Source organism: Anoplolepis gracilipes, chromosome 15 (genome assembly GCF_047496725.1).
Source record: "Anoplolepis gracilipes chromosome 15, ASM4749672v1, whole genome shotgun sequence".
NCBI classification, from domain to species: Eukaryota; Metazoa; Arthropoda; class Insecta; order Hymenoptera; family Formicidae; genus Anoplolepis; species Anoplolepis gracilipes.
In genome coordinates this window covers 1,855,295-1,879,445 of record NC_132984.1, presented here as the reverse complement: position 1 = coordinate 1,879,445, position 24,151 = coordinate 1,855,295, and the positions used below count along the sequence as shown (strand labels likewise).

At 37.2% G+C, this 24,151-nt stretch overlaps 1 protein-coding gene across 2 annotated transcripts in view; it reads left to right on the top strand.

The window, feature by feature from the left end:
* Ush (Zinc finger protein ush) overlaps window positions 1–24,151 on the top strand; it is a 152,787-nt gene that overhangs the window by 10,014 nt on the left and 118,622 nt on the right. The window lies entirely within an intron of this gene.

Sequence of the window (24,151 nt, the reverse complement as noted above, 5' to 3'; positions counted from 1 at the left end):
AAAATATACGTAATAAAAAAAATTATTTTAGAAAAAGTTGTATTAAAATTTTGGAAATATTTTGTTTATTTGGAATTTTAAACAAAATTATCTGAAAAATCAGGAAGTTTTCAGAGAATTTTTTAACAAGATTTAAGTAGATACCCTATCTCTCTACCTTATATATATATATATACAAAAATATTAAATTATTCTCTATATTTTGTACAAAAATATTTGGAAGATCAGGGAATTTTTTTTTACAAGATTTGAGTGAACATTCTGGCAAAATTGTAAGAGAGTAAACTGTTTTTGATGATAAAAACTGAGGTTAATGGGCAATTTCCATTTCATACTTTACCGTTTACTGTCAGACAATGAAAGAGACCCGTGTTATTTTCTGTTATAATTCTCCAAATGTTTGTTTGCTGATTAATTGATCATCACTCGCATTGTTTTGCCATTGCAAACAAGAGTGAAATAACTTCAAAACCTATATTGCTTACCTTCATTGTACACATTGCCTTTTACACGAAATATTATTACGCTTTAAGAAAACTTTTTTTTTGCGAAGTTATTTATTCTTTTTTATATTTTTGTAAAGTATCAGTCGATTTCTTAAAATCTACGTTTATTTAAATATAATTAAATTATACGCGTCTTTCTTTTCTTTCATTATAATTTTCGTATTTCTTTTCAATCATTATAATTTTCTCTCTAATCGCGTTCGAATCGATATCTCGTTTAATAATTTTATTCTATTAATTTTTTATGAAAGCAGATTAACAGGTTTCTTGCTTTTTTTTCTCTTTCACTTACTTTAGATTACTTTAAATCCTGTTGTAAACCTGTCCTTGTCAGAGGCTTGAGCGATAGAACTTTCTCGATACGCATATACTCTGACCGATACCGATAACGTGCGAAACGTTTGCTCGTGATTTCCGCTAATCGGTCCATTATTGTTTATCCCTAATTCTGATTGTAGAGCATCTATCGTTCTCGAGAGCGAGATTATCCACGCGCCGCGGTTATTCGAGTGTGTCACAGATCGGCCGATCGTGATCGGAACGTGACGCTCATGGCGGGTTAAAATCTACCGGTATCGGTCGGCTATCAGCTCATTACGCTAATATTCAGCTCGCGGCATGTCCGCGGTATATCGCGATCGTGCTTTTTTTTACACAGGCAGTCCGTGTCCTCGCACACGTGTGCCGGAGGTCGCGCAACATTCCCGTTTTTGGTCGTCTCCTCTCTTCGTATACCGGTCGTTCGATCGCGGATCTTTGTGGGGAGTCCTACAAGAGAGGAATCCCGCTCGAGAATAAAATCTGAAATTTTTCGCAAGCAAGATTGGAACTTTGCCATGTATTTGCCGCAAAAGTATAGTTTTTGATGAAATTTTTCAGTTTTTTTTATCGCTTATTTATAGATAAAGGCTATAGCCGAATAAGCATACTAAGAGTGTCCCGAGTTTTCAAATAACATTTGGCCTGTCATGTCCTCACTGTAAAGAAAAATTTTCTTCGAAATTTTAGCTCTATTATTTTCTAAGTTATCGAGAAAAACGTCATTTTCAATTTTTATTTTTCTTTTCTGTAAATATTTGAGATGATCCCATATCGATTTTTTTCTGAACATTTATCAACAAAAGACATAAAAAAATATTTTTTTATTAATCTTGAATAAAAGCTTGATTTTTTAAAAAAATATGAAATCAAGAAACGTCTTTTTTAACATGTTCGTTTCGAGGTTCAATCACCAAACTTTTATAAAATACTCTTTTTATATGTCTCAATATTCTCAAATTTTTTCAATTTTTTTTGAGTTGGTACAACATGATGAAAAAAATGGAAAATCTATTTTTTTGTTATTTTTTGGTAATAGAACGGAAAATTATTTATTTTCTTGTAATAATTACGACAATAGTAATTATAATAATTGTAATAGTTATAATTAGACTGCAGGATAGAAATATTTTTTATGCAAAAATAATTTAAAAGTTTATTTAAAAGTTGTATTTGTGACAATTGTTTTTGCATAAAAAATGTTTTTATTTTACAATGTAATTATAACTATTACAATTATTCTTACTATTATCATTACTATTATAATTATAGAAAAGATCACAAGAAAATTAATTTTCCGTCCTCTTATCAAAAAATAATTAAAAAATGTTATTTTTTTCGCCATGTTACACCAACTCGAAAAAATTGAAAAAATTTAATAGTATTGAGACATATAAAAAGAATATTCTTTAAAAGTTTGATAATTGAACCTCGAAGGGGACATGTTAAAAAGGCCATTTCTTAATTTTAGTCTTTTTTAAAAAATCGAGTTTTTACTCAAGATTAATAAACAAAATATTCTTTCGTTGATAAGTATTCAGAAAAAAATTGATATAGGATCATCTCAAATATTTACAGAAAAGAAAAATAATTTTTATAATGAGGAAATGACAGGCCAAGTATTATTTGAAAACTCAGCAGGGGCACTTTTTGGTATGCCTATCCAGCTACAGCCTTTATTGACGACTCTGAAAGATAGTATTGTTTTAAATAATTATTATTAGATAATAAAATAGCCATAATGTATAGGCTTGTCATTTTTGAAAAAAGATTCTGATTATAAAACAGTATAATTATATTTTGCAAATGTTGCACCAGCGAGAATAAAATACTAAAAAAACTAATAATTATTAGTTTTTATTTTTTTTCTTTTACTATTTATTTTTTGACCGCATATAAAATAGAATTTTGTTCATTACGTTACATATGCTTCACTTTTTTTTATAGAAAATAAATGATGAAATAAATCAGGAATTTATTACGTAGACATAAAAAATAAAAATTTAACAGAACAGATAAGAGAGAAATAGATAAGTATATTTTGTTGAAATTCTTTTTTATTTTATCAGTTTCGTATCAAAACACATTATTTTAATTTTCGTTTAAATGAGTTTGTCATTTAGTTTAATCATTATAAAGTTTTATCATTAGATATCCTTTATTATCTACTTTATTTACTTGTATATGTAAAGGAATTTTCGAGAATAGAACAAGTTTGTGTTTCTTACTCCACACACGAGTTTTTTTTCTCTCTCTCTCTCTCTCTCTCTCTCTCTCTCTCTTTCTCTTCTGTTCTCCATCCGTTTTAGAGATCCGATACCATGCAGATTACCAGAAGCGTCTGCGTTTTCTCATGCCTGGAGATAAGACATTGAGAGAGATGGGATAATTGCCAGATTTCTTTTTCTTTCTCTTTCGATTTCGACTATGTCGATATGCACTTCCACGTGTTCCGATTTTTTTGGCCCGCACCAAAAAGATTCGAGATTAATAATGCATCTACAAATAATGATTATAATTAACGATCAACTTGGAATAGAAACGTGTTTTATTTCTCTTCTTGCATTTCTTAGGATTTAAAAATCTTTTTTTTATATTGATTATTTAAATTCTCACAATAAAGTCAAATTATTAAGTGTAATATGTATTTTTTCCTCCAGCGGAGATGAGTCACTTTGAATGAATCATATTAAATGCATTGGGCAGATTAGTCTCTGTTTAATCTTATCAAGCTCATAAATTGAACTAAAATTAAAATAATGTGTTGATATGAGGTTGATAAGAAAGAACTTCAACAAAAAATGCCTATCTATTTCTCTTTTATTACGTCTTATTTTTTATTTCTTATGTACATATGTGTAATAATTTCTTGGTTTATTTCATCATTTATTTTCTACGAAAAGAGAGTGAAGCGTATGTAACGTAATGAACAAAATTCTATTTTTTATGCGGTCAATGATCTAAGTTGTAGCGATGCATAATCGAAATATGTTTAATATAATTCTAGAAATATATGAAATCTTTTAAAAATATGAATAAAAAAATGAAATAAAAGACATGGATAATTCTAGAATCTTGAAAATCGCAATTATTTACACCCTATGTATTTATAGTACTTATTTGTGGCATAAATAGCAAACAATTTTCATGATAAGAGCGACAAAGGTATTTAAAAATACTATTATAAATTATCCTGTTATATAAATTCCTGAAGTTAAATATATTATAAATCATATATTATGAAAAATAATTATTTCTACATTTTACTAAGTACATTATTAATTTTATAATTCACACATTTTTTAATGAATTTTAATGTAAATTATTTAACAAAGGATTCAGAAAATAGCGAGCAGACAACCGATAGATATTTATTATAAGCGCATCAGTTTTACAAAGCGTGGGTGTTAATGTTAATGTAACCTTTGTTACACCTTTGTTACACAGCCGTTATGCAAAGTTATTCACGCTAGATTGTCGCACGCCGATAAATGAACGGATTTAAGCAATTGCAACTGCTTGCAATGGAAATGTCGACGAAAACATGAATTATTCGCTTTTCATTTGCAGTATATGTTATACACATATATATATGTGTATGTGTTTATGTGTGTGTGTGTGTGTATAATGTACGTATATATGCAACGTCTCTAAAAAAGCCAATTTCTAATTAATATTTTGGAAAATTTATTTAAGAGTCAACATTGTTTTACAAAAATAAAAAAAAGATAGAAAGAAATAAGGGGGAAAAAAATAATAATGTCATTTTATCGTGGTAAAATTATGGATCATATTTAAGATTGAAAATCTTATTTACATTTTCTGAGATCGTTGTCCAAACAATTCACTTATCTTTTAATTTGTGGACGACGATTAAAACAAATTGCCGAGAGCGAGGCGTATCAATTCGCCTTGAAATTCCTCACGTCGTAGGATCATCGGACGGATTTTCAGGTTCCTGCCTGATTTCGCGGTATCGATGCGTAAGAATCGTCGTGCATGCATTCCGATCGGGATGCTGTGATCTCGCGCCCCTCCTCCCTCCCCTTTTCCTTCACCCTCTCGTCTACCACGAGTAGCGCGTCGGTATTATATCTCGAGTGCCCCTTTTCTCCTCAATCATCGGGCTTATCTGAGCCTCTTCAGATAAGAGTGGCGCCTTGGTCATTTTGAACCGGTACTCGGATGAAGGAGAGGAAGAGGCACCACCAATGCTTGGGATAGCGTTGAAAAATTAAGCATGACCTTTCACTGAAATTAAAGCGTCTCAAAAAAAAAGTTGCGTTACTCGCTCCGCCGGATTTTCAATCATCCGTCACAATTCCATAATTGCTGTTTAGATTAATTATTACGTAAAGCGAGAGAAAACAGATCTCTCTCTAATCATAATCTTTAAATTGTGTGTGTAATTTTAAGTTTTACATAGTGTAAATATAACAATAATAAAGCAAAGTGTAGCAGGTTTTTTTTTTTTTTTTTTTTTTAGAAAGCTGGAAAAAATAAAATTACAATCTGATTTAATTATTTCAAATTTATCAGTCACGTTTATTGACAAAATTTATTTATCCTTTTTTTTTGCAAGATTTTCATATAGGAAAGAATTTTTTTTATTATATACATGTATATGTATATACATATCTTAAAGTATAATAAAACATTACTTATTATGCTAATTATTTGGTCATTATTATAACTTATGTAATAACTCTCTATTTATCAGCATAACATCTCGAAAAAATTGACATGCTTCAGAAGTTTTTATGTTTTACATAAATCTTTATTTTTGCAACAACTGAATATTCTAATACGCGAGGCATAAGATAAATTACGCCCGAGACTTGGAGACGCCGGTTTTCGCTATCGGACTGGCTACCGCGAGTGAGGAGAGGAGAAGGAAAAGGTTTACACGTTGTTGAAGGTGTTTATCGAGCAAATACGAGCGAGCAATTAGGTCTCTTCGGCGCACGTGCCATTGTTTGTCCGGTTAAACAAGATATCATTACGAACAAGTATCTTCGCTTTTTCTCTCTCTTTCTCAAGACGTCGTCAGAAAGAAATGGACAGAGAATGAGAAAGACTGATTCTCGTCATTTTTTTATAAGGCACGTCAAAAAACTACAGTATATAGGATATTCTTTTAAAAGGCTTTTAAAAGCCTTTTAAGATCCAATCATTGGCAGACACTCTATATATCTCGCGCGAGAAGATAAGTAGGATAGAAGCGATACAAGTTTGTCTCTTAATATCATCTGCGAAAGCTAGCCGTCGATAATGATTATTTGCAAAACAAATCTGCGGGTGACATTGCATTTTTAGTTAAAAATAAAAATTCGCAATATTATTCTTATATAATTAATGTAGCAACGCCGATAATTATCTCGTAAAAAGGGAGAATCAGATTGTCCTACATCCTCTCACAATTATTTAGGTAATGTGTTTAGTGTAAAAATACATAACTTGAAGGCCCATCTTTTTTTTTCTCTATTAAATTTTAATAAATTTCTAAGATATCACGCAATAATTAAAATAAAAATTAAATTTCTTTAATTAAATATAAAAAAATTACGTTTCAAATTATATATATAATTATGTATCTTTAAATCTAGAGTTTTATATTTTATGCTAAAAATAAAAATGTCTAAGTGATATTTGTTTTACGGAGGCAGACAAGGGTCCATTGTTGTTACAACTTTTGCAAAATGTGTGTCGGCCAACGTACGATCGATCGCCAGTTTATCTCGCCATAATCACCGCGGCGACATCGCGGAGCACTTTTCTGAGGACACGCTGATAAGCGTGGGAGGACCGGTTTCGCGGATAAGACCTTGAGACGGTTCTCTCTCTCTCTCTTTCTGCGCACAGCGCGAGGAAATACGATGGATAAAATCGCGGGGAGACGAGGCAGGGGGGCAGTAGGCGAGGCACGAGATTATCGCGAAAAGTCAGAAACAGTCGGGCGAGCGCTCTGCAGACGTTATCATTCGTAGTTTTATCAGCCCCTGCATCGTCTGGGGTTAGTTTCTCCTTCCACCACTACCTCTCCCGTTGCACTCTCTCCTTCTCTTTCTCTCTCTCTTTCTCTATACCTCCCTCGGGAGGGCGGGAGGAGGCCGCATCCCCTCGCAGACTGACTGCCGCAACCCCCTCGGGGGGCAACCCGGGGGCTCTCTTCACATGGCGCGAGAATATATGTGTATATGTGCATGCGTTTTGCCAGGGGCGGACGTGATCTTTGACCTCGTCATAGCGTTGGGAAAATTTATGCCGCTCGCATTAAAAAGAAGAGTTAGATGTCGGAAAAAAATTTCTTCCTTTATCTTTATATAGGAATAATCTTCAGTCTGACATTTTGTTTATAATCTTCTGTTTTTTCAGTCTTATAATTTTGTTTTTATTGAAAAACGAAAGTATATTTTTTATATTAGTAATCTCTCTATCCTTCAAGTTTTGTGTTTTGTGTCATTAAACTTTGGTATCTTAAATAAAAGCAGGTATTTATGATAAATCAATTAAAAATTAACGAAATACAGTTTATTAGAAATATAATTATAATACGATATTATTTTTATATTCTATATTTTAATGATTTTGCTTTAAATTTAGTACTTGAAAATATTAAATAAAAAGGAAAACTATTTTTTTCTTTCTTTTATTATTTTATCTTTTAGCTTTTTTATTCTTATTTGCGCAAACGCTTATATTTTAGTATAAATAAAATAAGAATTTTCTATTTATTATGCAGAAATATTCCTGTCAAGAAATTTAGTTTAAAGCCCAAGTCTCGAAATCACTTAACGGGTGATTCGAAAAAAAAGAAGAAAGAAAGGAAAAAAAGATTAATCCACGTATCTGATCCACTCCTGTTCGCCTTCTTCTCCGCAGTTCGCACTTTATGCGGCTCGCGAACGGCTGCGAACATGTGTGCCTGCGTGTGTGTAGGAGTGTCTTGAAAGAGCGTGGTGAAATCCCTCCTATCTAGTTAAAAATCGTCTGCGTGCCGCGCACTTGGTTCCATTCGCGAGTAGAGGAGGATGACGACGCGACGTCCGGCTTAATGCATTCCGCGCGAGATGGAAACGACGACGACGACGACGACGACGACGACGACGACGACGACGACGACGACGACGACGACGACGACGACGACGACGACGACGACGACGACGACGACGACGACGACGACGACGACGACGACGACGACGACGACGACGACGACGACGACGACGACGACGACGCGACGACGACGACGACGACGACGACGACGACGACGACGACGACGACGACGACGACGACGACGACGACGACGACGACGACGACGACGACGACGACGACGACGACGACGACGACGACGACGCGCGGCGCGCGACGACGACGCGCGCGCGCGCGCGCGCGCGCGACGACGACGCGCGCGCGACGACGACGACGACGACGACGACGACGCGCGCGCGACGCGCGCGCGCGCGCGCGACGACGACGACGCGCGCGCGCGCGCGCGCGCGCGCGCGCGCGCGCGCGCGACGACGACGACGACGACGACGACGACGACGACGACGACGACGACGACGACGACGACGACGACGACGACGACGACGACGACGACGACGACGACGACGACGACGACGACGACGACGACGACGACGACGACGACGACGACGACGACGACGACGACGACGACGACGACGCGCGACGACGACGACGACGACGACGACGACGACGACGACGACGACGACGACGACGACGACGACGACGACGACGACGACGACGACGAGGACGATCGATCCATCTGACGAATGTTGCCGTCTGTCCTCGTCGATTCTCACACGGTTCGACCCGATCCTTATCATCGAGCGTGGGGTACAAAGCGCGCAGGTGTGCCACGTGATAAGCCTGCTGTTAGAGGCGGCGAAATTTCGCGTCGATTTTTCTGAATTGAAAGGATTGATAGATCTGAGGAGAAAGGAAGAGACTGGACAAATTTAATGTGTTAATCAATTTTTTAATGCAAGAAAAAAAAATCTCGGAGATTATTATATAAATAATGCGTGCTGTGATTCAAAGGATCAATTTCAATTTCTTTGTTGAAAAATCTGGATTGGATACTATTTTCAACAATTTTTCCATTTTTAAATACTTTGGCAATTAAATTTGATATGATAATCAACGACGAATTTTAAATTTTAATTTATTAAATTTTTATCAAACTTTACATTTGTTTGAAATTGAATAAAAAATTAAATTCGGATATTTATCTGTAGCAAAGTTTAATTTCGGTCATACTATAAGATTGTTGACACAAGATTGGTGACATCGACGTTTTCGCGATATAAGAAAATTTACTTGAAATCGATCGAATGGGCCATCCCTGAGAGGTCCATATCCTATGTTACGATGCGTCCGGCGTGGACAGATCCGACGGTGCGGTACGTCGTCCTTATGCCAGTACCGGCCGCGATGCAATATGCACGCGATCCGTGGGCTCGATAATAAAGAGAGCCTTATGCAGGCGAGTGTGTGTTTATACGGGGCGCGCGCGCATGCGAGAGAGAGAGAGAGAGAGAGGGATAGCGGCACATATAGGGGGAAAGAACATTATCGGTATGCGCAACGTTGAGAAAGAAGAAGAGGAGGAGGAGGAGGAGGAGGAGGAGGAGGAGGAGGAGGAGGAGGAGGAGAGTGGTCCGGCGAGAGGAATGCTCACAATGCTGTAATTTTAGTGTTTGATCTTCCCATCTTTCTATGGGGATATTATGTGGGTATTCCTTCTCTTTCTTTCTCTCTCTCTCTCTCTCTCTCTTTCTTTTGCTGTGTATGTGGGATGTATGTATGCGGGTGAGGGGAGGCCGGTTTTATTTCACCCGCATTATTATTCCGTTGGAAGATCGCGCGCCGATTCGAGCCGAGGCGAAGCTCGCGAGCTGCGCTTATTTATGGATGGATTCTCTTTTAACTTTCGGCAAGGTTCTCTTGGTTGATTCTCTCTCTCTCTCTCTCTCTTTCTCTTTGCTCTCGTCTTTTCTCTCGCCTTCCGTGTCCTTACGCATTTTGCTGCGACGTCGAGAAATTGGCGATTAAGCGCGCGATTACGCATTGAAAAAATATATATTATGATTTTCACCGATATTTTTTAAAAAATTATAAAATATTTTTTTTCTATCTAAAAGATACCGAATCATCCGTGATAAAGAATTTTTTCGATTTTGAATAACTTGGTCTTCGCCAGAAATCTCGATATAGGTACATACGTTTGCTTGGAAAATTTAACTGACTGCATTTTTTTTATTGTCAACTTAATATCGCATAATCCTCGTTATTTTATTTTTAAACCTCATGCTTAATCTTCTACTCGCGTGAAACTATTATAGACACATTCTCCGAGTCGTGACACATGGATATCTAGATTACGATGCGTTCGACCCAGAAACGCGCAAACCGGAAGCGACAGGCATTAACGACGCCGTAATGCAACGTAACGACGTAGAGAAGAGATACGAGGGGGGGGGGGTGGAGAGAGAGAGAGAGAGAGAGAGAGAGAGAGAGACGGAGAAAAGAAAAGTCGCGAGTTGTACAAGAGGACGATGGGCATTTGGAATTCCTAGAAGTCCGACGGTTAATCAGACGCGTATCTCGGTACCGGAGAGCGTAATCATTTCATCATCCGGTCGCCCTCTCGTCCCCCCTTCCTGTCCGCCTCCCGCTCCCCGCAGGCAGCCCCTTTTACTGGTTATTCGCCCGATGGAAACTTTCCTCTCCCGTCGCACTCATTACCGCTATCTCCGTCCGGCTGACCATCATCATCAGCTGATACCCTATCGACGGCGGTCTTCGACGGCCGTTCCTTTCTTTTTCCTCCTTAAAAAGCGACGACGTCATTCGTCTCGGTTTCCCGCTCTTCTTCGAGTCTTAATTGTGCGCGACCGCAATCGTGAATAATCATTGAACTCGTTGAGACAATCGCAGGAATAATGATGGAAATTTTGCACGTATTATAATGATAAATGAACGGTACTTGATTTAATTTAAACAATTTTTTTTTTTTTTTTTTTACTTTCTCAACCTTTTTTTCAAACTCAGTTTAATTTTAGCTTTAAAATTTGATTTAAAATCGAATAGAAATAGATCGCTCGTGATAGTTTGTCGTATCGCGTTATGTATAACCTTAATTAGGGAAAATCCTTACTGCATACTTTGTGTGAAAAAATGAATTGAACGTTTAAATATAACAAATTAGTCAAATCTACAACACTCTACAATTGTGATAATAATCGTATGCTTTGTAAAAAAAAGAAATTCTTTATTTTTCAATTGCTTATACCTATTTCGAGAGAATTATATATCTATACTTTTCATAATTTTTCCCGATTCTAGATGGCATAAATGACGTTTGTTAATTATATGAGACATCTTATATAAGATTTTAAGGATAAATGAAGATGATTCTTTCGTTCTTTCCGAAGGGTCGAAACTGCCGAGGAAAGACGACGTTGTGAATATTTCACGATTCTGCCATTGTGTGACGGAAGTTTATTACTGCAAGTGTATATCAGTATGGATAAGCACGCGAGTCGCTCGAAAAAAAAAGACGCATTATCTCGGAGATAAGGTATATGAATCATGGAAATTACCTATTACAAGCGTCGTCACATCGCTTTATGCGTCTTACAAGATGCACCGTTAAAAGGGGGACCTTATCGGGTTTCGATCGCGCATGATCTTTTCTTATCGAATGCGCGACGAATAAAACCGCGTTATAATTTGCGTTTCGCGTTAATTTGCATTTATTTAGATAAACATGGGGAGGACTTTCCGTAAGTCTTGTTTGCCCGCAAATTATGTTCTTTGAGAAAAAAAATGTTTATCGTGATTTTTCTCTCTTGAGAGAATCGCTATATATCTTTTTAAAATTATTATTAATGCAGGATATTTTAAAATTGTATTGTCATTTGTTTACTAACAAGTATCAGGAGATGCTCGTGAAAATACAATAATATATTAATGTAGTATTATATTTAATAATGTGATAATAATAATATGCTAATTAGATGATAATCCGTCCATGCGAAACCTGTTAATCCCCGTTAATATGTCCGCCTTGTAAGCCAAAATTTCGGGTCAGTTTACCGCTGGGATAAAATCGATACACACTGTTTACGTACGCATACCTCATTGAAATTCATAATGTCACAAAACTGGGCTTACACACTGGACTGGAATACTGTAACAAAGGCATCTCCACAACGTTGCATGCAATGTATACAGATTAAACACGTGTTCCTGCGATACATCAGGTTTGCATTATGAAATTGAGAGAACGACGTACAATAAATAAATAATATATGCAATAATTTTACGCGATAAGATATTTAACGTATATTACATATTTGCATAAAAATGTAGATAATCGAAAGAAAAAAAGAGAGAAGGAGAGAGAAATTTTTGGAGTGACTGTTAAACGAGAATAAAAACAATTGAATCGTATATGTATTGTAGTACAATTGCGAAATTTGGTTCCGGGGCACAATACTTATTGTGTTGCCCCGAGATCTCGGTCGTTTTTTATCCGCGGGAAAGTCATCTCTCTTCGCGGACTCTTTATCGGTTCTGGGTCTGATATCGCGGCGGGCTAAGGCCGATACCCTCGCAGTGATCTCTTGGACAAGACAACAATGCAATCTGCAATGCGAATGCATATAGCGGGAATGCAATCGTTGGAAAACAGCAGGCGTTTATCGTCGCCTCGCAACGATATTTAAGAGAGCGGACGAAAATTGCGACGGCAGAAAAAATGGCGGCGAATAATAAGCGAGATAACATGTGCGCCGGCAATACCTTGATGTTCGGTTGACGTTTTAACGATGACGTTTTTAATAACGTCTTTCATACCTCTCTGTTTATTTATCTAAGATTATTTTATTCAAAATCGTTTGGAAAAATCGTACAATGTTTAATACTATATACACGAGGTTTTAACGAAACGAGGGATGATCGCATCCGTCACAATTATAGTGATATTTTGGGGGATATCGAATCAACCAGTATACGATGCATAGGGACTTATCTGCAACGATGCAGCGACGAGTCACGTGAAAACACATCGGTTAACGCTGATTTATTCTGAAAAATACATTATCGCCATATTTCGTGATTGTCGATGCAACGTCTCGTCGTTCACCTTTGTTCGCGAAGTTGATAAAGATTTGCAAAAAATAGTACCCGGAAAAAAAAACAGATTTTTTAAAATAAACATCTTTGTATTTTGAAATTACACTTAAAATTTATTTTTAAACGTCCAATATCGTTTTTGAAAAATTTTATTTTTACTTTTTAATTCCTGTGAAAGTGAATTCCGTGAAATTTTCTAAAAATTTTCACATAATTTATTTTTGCAGATAATATTAATATATTATATACATATATCTAAAATTGATAAATATAATTTAAAATAATATTTTATTTCTCTTTAGTTTTCAAATTTTCACCACAAGTACTAATAAAAGAATTATATATGTTATTTACATTAATTTATTATATGAAATTAAATAATATTTGAATAGTTTTCAATAAAGAATTAAAGATTTTCGAACTCTTATTCTTACTGCGCGATTAACCTGTCGTAACGATATTCACGTTTCGACAGGGTGGGTAGAAACATAACGGGGAAGGATCATGAGGATGACGAGGACGATCGACGTGTCCCAGGACGTACCAGGTTGTGTCGACGGTGGCATCCGCGAGCGCCCACCTGTTGACATCGGAGGGGGTGGGCTCGGGGTTGACGGCGGGTCGTGGGAACGCGCGGCGCGGGCGGACGGGCGAGAGTAGGAAGTGTTACGGTTGTGGTGGTGCTACCCGGGCACGCCGAGGGTACTCGTTCATTATCTGCCGCTCTGAAAGCCAACGGCTGAAAAGCCCGAACCGCCATATTCCGCCACGCGCCGCCGAAAAAGCAGCGTCGTTTTTGCGCGCTTTTCTTTTGCGCATAATTAGCACGGCCGGTAGAGAGAATTAGAAAATTATTATCTCATTTCTATAAACTCCATTTTTCGATTAATTATTTTATCTCCTCGTGTGTTTGTTTGCTTTTCAAATCCCTGAATTTTAGCCCTCCCAAAAAATATCTAATTTGCAATTGTTGTTTGAAAATTAATTATTTATAAATTATATATACATATATATATATATATTGCTTGCACAAATAATTTAATTTTTTTAAATTGTATATATAATTATATAAATTATATATTTTGTAAAATTAAATTATAATTCATTACATATTATATGTAAGGAAAAATATAAATATTATGCAGAAATTAAAAATAAATTAAATTAAATTAAGAAAAACATATATATATATATATATATATATATGTATATTTTATTTAATAGATATATTTTATAAATATACATTATATACAATATATATTTACAAATATGTATTACATATACATATATTTATCTTATATTTTAAATTATATATTGTATCATAGATTAATATATTTCTGAAAAAAAATATAGCTTTTTATTCATTCTACATTTTCAAAAAGAAATCGACAATTTAATGTTTATTGTTCTGTTCACATCTCATGTTAACACATCTTTTCACTTAAATTGATTTATTCGTATTTATTATTTCTTATGTATATTTTACATTTTAATAATTTACTCATCACACATCTGCACGTAAATCTAGTTTCTTGAATTCGAGCCGGCTTATCGGTGTCACGACACGTCGCGTCGCGTCGCGTATTGGCGAGGTTTTGCGGCTTTCGCGCGTTATGGACGCGGCCGCATAATAGCGTCGCTCTATTGACAGCTCGCTGTAAAGATCCGAAATCGCGATAGCGGCCGCGAACGTGACCGAGGCGCGTTTTCACGACGGACGCTTACGTTACCGTATCCTCGAAGAAACCCAACGGCGAGATATCGCCTGGGTCTCGCATTGGCCGCTGATAACGGCGACGTTAAGAGCTCCATCGCGAATAACTATATCGATATCGATATATCGCGTCGCACGAGCTTGGCGCATTTATCTTGAAGCTTAACAATAACTCTTTCCTTGTATTATACAGTATAAAATGTACAATAATACCAAAATATGTTAATAATAAAAAAAAAAATATATATATATATATATATATATATATATATAATATGAAACGATAATTATAATATATAAAAGAATTATATAGTATTTAATTATTATCACAATAAAAATTGCAAAATAATTTATGCTGCTTTGTCAGTTTTATTAGAAATAATTGATTTCTAAATTAGTATTAAAAATATACAGGATGTCTCAGATTTCGCGAAAATTTAATTTGTGAATTCTCTTCTCGATAAGATTCGAATTAATGATAGATTTTTTAATAAGAATGTAGGAATTTTGAAAACTGTATGCAATTTCACAATTAACAATAACTCTTTCCTTGTATTATACAATAATAACAAAATATGTTCATAATAAAAAAAAAAATATATATATATATATATATATAATATGAAACGATAATTATAATATATAAAAGAATTATATAATATTTAATTATCATCACAATGAAAGTTGCAATATAACGTTGTAAAATAATTTATGCTGGTTTGTCAGTTTTATCAGAAATAATTGATTTCTAAACGAGTATAAAAATATACAAGATGTCTCAGAGTTTCGCGAAAATTTCATTTATGAATTCTCTTCTCGATAAGATTCGAATTAATAAATAGATTTTTTTAATAAGAATGTTGGAATTTTAAAAACTGTATGCAATTTCACAATTTTCCGAACTCAATTGTCTCTACTTGTATGTACACGTTTCTCGATTGTACGTTTATAAATATGTGGCGTATTGGGCTTTTTCTGTTATCTGTTTCAAATATATAAATATATATGCGATTAATCACCAAATGTAATTAGCCGCACGATATGCGTCACTTCTGTCGAATTGGCACGTCTTATCGTGACGCGGCTGCAGTCTAAATATGCACGAATTTAATCGTGGCGTAATTATCATCATCATTTGACACGGACGTGCTTAAATTGCGGAATACACGCGCGGTTAGTGTCCCTTGCGGAATAAATTTGTTGACGATTAATAATCGCTTCGTTCTGCATTTTTCGTCAGAATCTTTATCATTGCAGAAGAAGTCTCTTTCGTAATATTTCTAATTTATCTCGAAGAGAATGTATACATTATATTCTTTATACATGTACTCGATTGTTACTATAACAAATGTCATACATTCTTTCGTTATTACAATTATAAATTATAAATTGCACGAAATATTTATTACGAATAATGATTAGATAATAAATTTCTTCTTTTCGAAAATGTTTCTTGTCTGCCTTGCAAGCTCGTTCCATTTATACATCGTTTATATCGTCGGCATCTCGCTTTTTCTCTCTTTCTCTCTCTTTCTCTCTCTCTTTTTCGATGACACGTCAATGGTACGCCAATAGCGAAGGAGATGGAGGAGGAGAAGGAAACAGATGATGAAACGTCGTTCGGAATCGGCAATCTCACGCGTTCGTCTCGACGGCTATTCAAAGGATGAGCGTTATCGAGCTGATAACTTGCGTGCGCGCGCGCGCCTCGTCGCAGCTTCCGAGGGAATCTTTCTTCTCCTCCCTCTTCCGACCGTTTTCACCGCATTGTATGTTTAACGTTAAATATATTCATAACTCGGACGTCACGAACTAATCGTAAATTTTTTCTTAAATCTAAAGAATTTCGATTTACACGAATTATTAAAAATATAACAAATTTGTGCACTTTTGTCACATTTTTTTCTTGACGTAACTCTGAGATTTTATAACTTTGAGAATTTTAACTTTCAATTATAATTCCGAGGGGGAATCTGAACAAATTTGCCAGTCTTCCCTCTTTTTTTTTTTTTTTTTTTTTTTTCGCATCCGGAGAAGAGAGAGAGAGAGGTACATAAATACTTTTCGTGGCGCGTTTCGGAGACCGGGATAACCGGTTAATCGCGCCCGTAATTCTCCGACGTGTAGCTCGATTTGCGCGCGCGCACGCGTGTGTGGGAAGAGGTGGAGAGGACGTCGCGTTGCGTCGCGGTGACTTTCTCCCGACGCCGCGCGACGTCAAAAACGACGAGCGGTGACGCTTATCAGCGGCGCGCGCTATCGCATACGGGTCGCGCTAATGTCTCCTTATCGGAGAGAGAGGTGGTGTACCTATCCAACCTATCTACCTACCTATATTCCGCCGTTCTTTCTCTGCCCACACGAGCGGGTCGGATTTCCAGAGACTGCTACCAGCACACACAGCTCCGCCAACCGTCACCTCCCTTTCTCCCTCCCTCTCCTCTTTCTTCCCTTTTCACCTATACCAACCCACCTGTGACCTGACCTAACTCTACGCGAGACTACGTGTCACGCGGACCCCAACGATATCATCGTCGTCGTCGTCGTCGTCGTCGTCGTCGTCGTCGTCGTCGTCGTCGTGGAACGACTTTGCGATTCTCCGTTTCTGTTTCCGCGCGTTTCCTGATAGCGGCCCGCAAAGCGATAGTTAAAAGCGACGGCACCAGCACCTGCCTGCTCTTTCTTTGCTGTCGTTGCGTTATCAACCGGTGATACCGCTTCCGTCGCGCGGAGCGTTGTGTAGCGATTAACCGGTTCCCATCTCGAAGCACGTCTCGGTACAAAGTTAGATTACTAGTTTAAATAATAATCTATCAGAGAGGGAGAGAGAGAGAGAGAGAGAGAGATTTATTTAGCTTATGTAGATAATAATAATCTCGCAAATTTCGTAATAGATTGCAATAACAGATTCTTATTGCGTCTTGTATATGATTCTAAAGAACAATTTGTCCAAAGTTACGAGTTATATGAATATTTTAGATTTTCAATTACGAATAATTGAATTGCTTTATGTATAACATAAAAAACGTTATTAAAAATAATAATTTTTGATTGATAGATAAAAAAAAAAAACGCAAATACGAAAAAAACGAAGGAGCTCTTTAATCTACACTGCTTTCGAGAGATCATCCGGCATTCACGATTCGCTCACGATGGCGTAAATTTCTATCGTTACGATAGCCGATAAGGGGTCTCCTTATCGAGTCGTTATCGAGTCTTATCATCGCGCAACGGCAAATCAGAGCAGGCCGCGCCGAAGTGCTCGCTGATAACATGTTTAATCAACGTAACGTACGCCTATTTCGTACAAGCGAGCTGCGATTGGCCGATTTGTGATTGTCGTGCGATCTCCGAACGAACGCGAGAGCCGAGAGTTCTTATCGGTAGCGCGATATCGCTGATAGCCCGTGTGCTATATTTGTGCCACGAAAATAAATCGATGTCGAATATGCATCGCCATGATAATTGCATCATTATCGCGTAGCGCATCGACGCCAAATGAGCGCACATATAAATTAATCGAGTCACGACCCGAGTGATGCAATTTAATTTTACGGTAGTAGCTCCGTGCACGTGCGTGTTCAGTAAGGAAGGTTATCTTGAAATCATTTGAATTCAATATATCACACGGCACTTTTACAGTCTCTTCTTTATTTTTCAAGATTGAATTCTTCGAAGCATATATTGTGATCATAAGTGAATATAATTATTAGATTTATTCGTGTTTAGGAAAAAGACGATGCGAGTCATTCGATTCATTATATTATTTATTTTCAAAGTATTTGCCTTTTATTTTTAATTTCTTTTTATCTAATTATATTCATTTATGTTTAATCAATTTTCGCGATTCAGGTACTTTTTACTTCTTTCTTATTTATATTCGATTCCGCAATCCTTAATTAAAATTTTCTACAGTTCCTTAAAATATTTTACATCTCTCAAAAATTAATCATTACAATTTATACAGACGTACTACCAAATCATTTAATGTTTCTTTTCCCTCATCTTCGAGTTTTATCCTTGTTTTTTTTTTTTTTTTTTTTTTTTTTATCTCATTTCTTTCCGAGAAATCAAACATAGCATAGGGTGATGAGAAGCAACGCTTTCCTGCTTTCTTCCAAAGGGGAGGTGAGGATGGAGGGAAGGAGTCCATTATCTGATTTTACCGTGGAGGTGTTAATTCACGCTCAATTCCCCTCTTCGCCTTTTCCGTCTCACTTTCCCCTTACATTTCATCCTTCCGTATACCTGGAATCTATATCTCTCCTTCCATCCTTGTTCCTACTCTACGTTACCCTTCTTCCTCCCACGCATACGCACGTGGCACGCAATGATGGCGAGAACCGTGCGCTGCGGCAATAAGGGTGAAATTTAGAAAATATGTTTGTTACCTGTCGTCATGTGTCGTTTAACACATCATCCTCTATATATTATAAGAGAGAGAGAGAGAGAGATACTATATATATTTATATTAATAATATTATATATTTTTTTTGTAAGAAAAATATTTCCTTTAATTTCCCTAATTTATGTAATAATGTGTAGTTGTGTGTGTGAGAGAGAGATATTTAGTTACCAGAAAATAATTTGCAAAAAATTTTCAGAGATCTTTCTTTTATTAGAAAAAGGGAGACAAGGATACTTATTATTCTTCCTCGAGAAATAAATCGCACAAACACGTCGCAATAACAACCGTGCACATGTTTACGCTGCAGCGAGCTAATTCTCCTTACTTTAAAAAATCGCCCATCGGGAGAGAAAGAGGAAAAATTTCCATCTCCTGACGGAGGGTGGCGGTATTCTTTTCCGCAAAGGGAACGTCGCGAAAGAGCGTAGAAGCCATTTATCCCTCTCGTGGTGGGCACGCGTGCGTAGAGCCACATCCACACGTTGATACGTACACGAAGTAGACGAGAAGAGCCAGAACAAGGGAGAGGTAGAGAGAGAGAGAGAGAGAGAGAGAGAGAGAGAGAGAGAGAGAGAGAGGGGGGGGGAGAGGATGGCAGTCTTCTCGTTGTCATGCAGGATGCGCGAAAGGGGATGAAGGCGGCGGTGCGCTCTCGTCCCCTTCGCTCCCTTCTCGTCGGAGCCATCCAGCTCGTCCGCCACCTCATCCTCCCCCCCCTCTCGTCCTCTCTCGCGCCTCCCCCTCGTTCCAGCTACCCAGATGGCAAGCCGGCGGGCGCACTTCATTTCCGCGTCTTACAGCCGGCCGGCGCGGCGAAGGAAATGAAAACAATGAGATACAGCGGTCATCCGTTACCGTATGCTCGTCGCGTCTCTTAACTCGCATTTGTATTACTTAAGCGCCTCTAAAAGCGCTCGAGCGAGGCGTCGTACTCCCTCTTTCTCCTTCTGCTCCCCCGTCCGGACTATACCGACTCGGGCGAGCAGCAGTTCCCCTTGTCCCGGGACGTCGCGACGCCCTGTGGCTCTCCCCCCCCCCCCCACCCCTCTCCCGCGTGTCACCGGGTGCATATAAAGAAGTCGCATTTCTTCCGCTACTAGAGGAATGCGTCAAGAGACAATGGAGCTCTAGGTGGTGGTTTTTTTTCTTTTAACGATAATCGGGAAAAAAAATTTTGAATATCATAGAAATTAGCGGGCGAGATTAATATTTTTGTGGAATTTATATTATTTAATATTTTTATTTAATATTATGTATATTTTTTTTTTTTGGGGGGGGGGAGGGAGGGGCAAAATTATAAGTAAATTTTAGAATTAAATTAACGATATTTTATTTATCATTTGAGCGACAATTTAAATTTTCTAATTAACTCCTAATTGTAAAACGTCTCTCCGTTTCGTTAAAATCTCTGTACGACGGATATGAGGTCGTTTAATTCATTAGCTTTACCCTAAAGCCTAGGGATAACTTCCAGAGAATGATTTCCAGTATGTACCCTCTGAAAATCCTATTTTGCATTTTATCTGGGAGAAGTGCGGAATCACATAGGAAGCGAAGTCACGAAGAGGGACGATCGCGCGTTTCCTTCGCCGATCTTGCAGGCTCCTCGCGAACTTCGTCCATCTTCTCTCGCGCGCGGGGCGGGAGGGGGGGAGGAGGGACGCGAGAGAACGTTGTTCCCGCTCTCGTTTATCCCGGTTGCCCAGGATGCCGGGCAGGCGGCGGGATCCTTGTCGAATGTCCCGCATTAAATCCGGGACGGCGCTTTCGTCGGGGACGGCGCACGTTCCGCCGCACGGAAATTATGAAATCAGAGACACAGGGCACGTACTCCTGGTTCCCCGGCATGCAGGATCACCTTCTTCGTCCTGGTCGCCCGGGTGTCCTCGAGCGAGGAGATTGGCAAAAGTCCGGATGATGTATCGCGCCGCGACGATAATGGCGTTTCTCTCTCTCTCTCTCTCTCTCTCTCTCTTCTAAACTTCCTCTCTCGATCGTCCCCCGTCATTTTTAATGCTGATAAATAGGCCGCCTTCGAAATTATCTCGCGACAATATCGATTTCCGGAAGACGTCCGAAGCATGATTACGAAGTTGTTTGTTGAAACGACTTGAAAAATAGTCTCGAAGGTTAGAGAAGTCAATGGTTTTCTATGACTATCGTTTCTTGTCACACTTTTTTAGTGTTTACAAATATTTCCTCCATGAAATTAATTTATATCAATATTTATCGATATTTTGAAATATAAATACAACCAGGCATTTATTATATAAAATATTAATTATGAATATACAGCTTTTTTTATCATCATATATATCGATGAGATAAGGTTTTATTAATGATATTATTATTCTTACATTTTAAATGAGATAAGATAAAAGGCATTTTTTTTAGATTTTATTAATCATTGTCGAATACTTATTATGTATGAGAATAATTTCTTCTGAAACCATATTTATTCGTAAACAAAAATCATCTGATATCTATCAAAGGTTTATCTATCTAAATGTCTGCGTGTTATTTTAGGAAAAAAATTGGCGCGGCGTTTCTATCGATTGTTTCAACTAGCGAGAAACGTTTCGCGCGGGCGAGCGAGCGAGATATCGCGCGAAATAGTTTTCCATCGTTTACTTTCGGACGTCGTAAAATCGACGGGTAAATCACGCGCCGGCAATCGACGCGGCGGCACTTTTACCTCGTAATTGCGGCATCTAATTGCGAGCGCTAACTGGTTCGATGCCAAGACGGGATGTCGAACGAGGAAGGGTCGGGGAGGCCAGGGTGGAGGGGGGGGAGGGGGGGTGAGTTGCGGAACGTTTATCGGAGAGGGTGCCTTCCTGTTATTTGTACGATAGTCGTTGGAGAAAGAGACGGAGGGTAGAGAGGGAAAAGAGTCGATCAGATAAAAGTCTCAAAAGTAGCACCGTTTCAGAGGGGGTGAGGAAAAAAGAGGAGACACGTGATTATGCGCCAACCGAGCCAGGGACGCAGCTATTACGCTATTATTTTACACCCGCTATTGAATCTCGCGTTCTGAATGCTCCGTTAGTTTCATCTATTTTTTTTTTTTTTCTGGTTTGTTTGTCGACACCTGATTTTTCTCTGAACACGACACTTTTCGATTAGAACAAGCAAAAGGAGATACAGGACGTTAAAATGGAAAAAGATTGATAAATTAAAACATAAATTTGAAAACATTAAAAAAATATATTCACGTTTAACGTGGTGCGTTCTAACATTTAAAAAAAAACTTAAAGAAAGATCTTTTTTTTTTATAAAATAAGGTTTTAATTTAATGACAGCTTGAAGGAAAAATGTATAAAAAGATAATTGTAAAAATTTCATAAATCTTTCTAAAAATTTTTATTTTTCATATTTATATATTTTATACATTTACACATTTTACACATTTATTTATATATACATATATAAACAAATATATTTCTCAAATGTTGTGTTTTTTTCTTCCAAAAATTCCAAATTATATAATAACATAATAATAAAATATAATAACAATATATAATAAATTCTATATAGAACTAAATGTGATAATTAAACTTTATACATACTTTATACATATTTGAAATTAAAATAGAAATAAAATATTTTTTGGTTTTTTCCCCGAAAAATTTTGCAATGCGAATTGCAACGCGAGGTTTAACAAAGTGCCGCGAAAGAGAAAAATTTGCGCGCGCACGAGATCCGTACTGAATATCACAAACAGAGGGAGAGACGCGGCTTCCGTCGGTCCGTTGACGGAAACCGTGTTTTTCAATCAGCGGCTTTGTCGCTTTTATCCCAGCAGCGAAAGTACAAGCCCGCGTCGCGACGCGACGCGACGCGACGCGACGCGACGCGTTGCGTCCGCGATGCTCTATTGTCCCTTTTGGCACGAAAACTCCTACAGGCGGCAAAGGACGTCCCGGTGCCGACGGCCCTTTATCTGCACTTTTCACGCGGTCACCGACGTCTATCGGGACGATTCCGTTAACTCCAGGTTAACGTTTAGTCTCGAGAGAATTTCAATTTCCTGAATTTCCGTTTGAATGTTGTACATATAAGTTTGATTTTCTCTCTCTCTCTCTCTCTCTCTCTCTCTATATATATATATATATATATATATATATATATATATATATATATCGTAATTTATATTGTTTCTATATTAATTAATATATTAAATTCGCGTAATTAATTTATATGCATATTTTATTAACTTATTATTAGTAACGATAATATACTTGTTATTATATTTTATTTATGTGTATTAAATTATAATATTTTTTATCACGTTGAGTATGAGAAGAAGGGAAGATTAACGAGAGGAGAAATAATTTTTGAGATGAAAAATCGAAAGGGCCGAAACATAGGAATTAGTCGCGGTCCCCTGTTATCCTGTTTATCGAGAAATAAGGCGGGGTTATCCTGTCGCGCATTGAGAAGAGGATATGTTTCTCGCCGGACCGTAAAACAATTGGCGCGACTCTCTGGTTCTCGCGATACTTCCGATACCGACGACGATAAAGCACCCTAGTAGACGGTGAAGGTGAAAGGGGAGGAGGTGCCCTTGCTTGCCGATATTTACGGGCTGCAGCAACCCTTATCGGGGCTGCTGTTAGAATAGGTGCGGGCACAGCGCGTGGAATGCCTGCACCCCGAATGCACCCCTTTTCAACTGGAAAAAGGCGGGGGAAAATTTAGGATATCGGTACTTTTACTCTTTCTGACAATGAGTATCGCATATAAAAGAAATGACTTGTTTGAAGACTTTTATGTGTTTCGTATTTTTCTTGAAAATTAAAAGAATCTTAGTGCATGTTTCAACATATAATTGTATATTATTTAATATCGAATGTTTTCCGAAGAAAAATCACTCTCGAGAAACTGTATGTAAAAGTCTGCAATATCTTGTATATTACTTATACATAATTAAATGAATTAAATAATGAAATAATTGCTTAAATATTATAATCTACGATTTACATTTACAAGGTACTTATATAATTTCAGATGTGTGTTCTCTCTCTCTCTCTCTCTCTCTCTCTC